At 74.3% G+C, this 2,500-nt stretch overlaps 1 non-coding gene across 1 annotated transcript; it reads left to right on the forward strand.

Annotated features, from left to right (window-relative positions):
- The first annotated feature begins 2,099 nt into the window (after positions 1-2,099).
- LOC138839083 (5.8S ribosomal RNA) lies at positions 2,100-2,252 on the forward strand. The gene has a single exon (XR_011375834.1). It is a non-coding gene; the product is annotated as a 5.8S ribosomal RNA (ribosomal RNA).
- Positions 2,253-2,500: the final 248 nt, after the last annotated feature.

Consider the following 2,500-nt stretch of genomic DNA (forward strand, 5'->3'; position numbering starts at 1 on the left):
GATGTCCGGGGCTGCACGCGCGCTACACTGACTGGCTCAGCGTGTGCCTACCCTACGCCGGCAGGCGCGGGTAACCCGTTGAACCCCATTCGTGATGGGGATCGGGGATTGCAATTATTCCCCATGAACGAGGAATTCCCAGTAAGTGCGGGTCATAAGCTTGCGTTGATTAAGTCCCTGCCCTTTGTACACACCGCCCGTCGCTACTACCGATTGGATGGTTTAGTGAGGCCCTCGGATCGGCCCCGCCGGGGTCGGCCCACGGCCCTGGCGGAGTGCTGAGAAGACGGTCGAACTTGACTATCTAGAGGAAGTAAAAGTCGTAACAAGGTTTCCGTAGGTGAACCTGCGGAAGGATCATTAACGGAAAGGGCACGGACTCGCGCGCGCGCGCGCGCGCGCGTGCGGGGCGAGCTCGGCGCGAGGGTGGCCCTCCGCGATCCGCCGGGGTTGCCGGCGCCGCGGTCCCTCGGGGCTCCTCCTCGTCGCCGTCGCCGTCTTTCCCGCGTCGCCGTCGCCGCCGCCGTCCGTCCCCGTGTGGCCGCTCTCGCACGTCGGGGCCGGCCTGGGAGGAGGGGCCCGCCCGTTCCCGGGGCGGCTGTGCCGGTGAGGACCATTCCCCCCGTCCCGGTGTTTCCCGCGGCCGCGGACGGGTGAGTTGGCGAGGGGGCGCGAGAAGAGGAGGAAGGAGCGGTAGAGAGGCCAAGGCCGGCTGGGATCGCGTGGCCGGCCGGCGTCGGCCCGGTGGGTGTGGCCGTCTGCGGCGCCGTCCCCGCGGCGCCCGTGCCGCCGGGTGGGCGAGCCGGTGCCCGGGTTAAGGCATGTTGCGGGTGGGTCGTGTCGCCCGCCGGCTTGCGGGGGCGGCCGCGGTGGGTTCCGGGTTCCGGGCCCGGGTGGCCGGGAGCGGATGGGCGCGCGCCCTCTCTCCCGCTTGCTGCCGCGCGGGCCCGCGCGCCCTCCCCGCCGCGGTGTCGCCCCCCGCTGCCTCCGCGGACGTCCTTGTCCAGATCACCCGCTTCCCCCTGCCCCCGCTCCGCCGACCCCGCCCGCGTCCGGGCCCGCGTGGCGCGTCGCATTCCCCAGCCGCTGGGGGCCGCCGCCGCCGCGTCCGCTTTTCCCCGTCGGCCCGCCTCCTCCGTCTCCGCGCTCGCTCCCCGCGTCCCCGCGCTCCTCTCCCGTTCTGCGCCACCCGCGGGGCACCGCGCCTCGGGCCCCTGCCTCGCCTCGCCTGTGCGCCCTCGTGGCGGTCCCCTTCCCCGCTGGCTTTCCCGCACTGGGCGCCTCGCGCGTCGGTCGGGGGGGGGGGCTCGGCCTCGCCCGTGTGCGGCCGCCGCCGTCCTCTCCCCCTCTCGGTCCGCCTTCGCCTTCCCCTCCGCCCCCGGTCCGGGGCCGGCTCCCCGCGGTGGCACCTTACCCCGCCTCTGGCGGGGTGGCCCCCGCTACCGGGCTTGCCGCGTCCCGTGGCTCGGTTCCCCCCCCCCCCCGGCCCCGTGTGGTTGGGGCGGCGGCGGCGGGTGGGGCTGGCGGTGGTGCGGCTCGGGGGGATGGGGAGGGTGTCCGGCGGCCGCCTCCCGGGCGTCGCCGCCCCCCCTACCTACCTCGCTCGTCCGCCCTCTCGTGTCCAGGTACCTGGTATCGCGTTCCGGCGCGGAGGTTTAAAGACCCATCGGGGGTCGCCCGTCCGTCCAAGGGGTCGGGGCGGCGGGCCCGTGGGGAGGCCGGTCCCCGGTCTCTCCCAGACTCCGCCCCCGTCCCGGGTTCGGGGCGGCCCGCGCCCGCTCGCGGGCGGGCCGCTTCTCCCGCAGCCCGGGCTTCGGGGGTGGGCACCCCCGGGGCGCCTGTGGGGTCGGGGGCGTCCGAGCGCCCGCCCGCCGCGCCCCCCGCGCTGGCGTGGCCGTGGCGCCGGGCGTCCCCGTCCCCGTGTCTCGTCTGTCCGACCCCCTCCGTGTCTCGTTCTCGTTCTGTCTCTGCTGGCCGGCCCGAGGCGACCCGCCCGCGCCCTCCTCTCCCCTCTCGGGTCTGTCTGGGGGTGCGGGACCGGGAGAACAGCGCCGTGCCAGCCGCGTGTGCCCCGCGTCGGGCCACGCCCCGATTCGTACGACTCTTAGCGGTGGATCACTCGGCTCGTGCGTCGATGAAGAACGCAGCTAGCTGCGAGAATTAATGTGAATTGCAGGACACATTGATCATCGACACTTCGAACGCACTTGCGGCCCCGGGTTCCTCCCGGGGCTACGCCTGTCTGAGCGTCGCCTGACGATCAATCGCCCCCCGGGGGTTGCCTTGCCCCGCGGGGTGGCGCGGCTGGGGGTCTCCCTTCGCAGGGCCCCCTTTCCCGGGGCCCTCCGTCCCCCTAAGTTCAGACTTTGGCGGTCGTCGCTTCGCGGTCCCGTGTCTGGCTTTTAGAGCGAGCGAGCGAGCGAGCGGTCATCCCGGGGGGGTTGGTATCCGCGCAGAGACGAGCCCGCGGCCGGGTCTTGTCTGTCCCGGCCCCCCGCTG

The sequence above is a fragment of the Dipodomys merriami genome, unplaced genomic scaffold, assembly GCF_024711535.1.
Source record: "Dipodomys merriami isolate MVZ:Mamm:240054 unplaced genomic scaffold, mDipMer1.0.p SCAF_2913, whole genome shotgun sequence".
NCBI classification, from domain to species: domain Eukaryota; kingdom Metazoa; phylum Chordata; class Mammalia; order Rodentia; family Heteromyidae; genus Dipodomys; species Dipodomys merriami.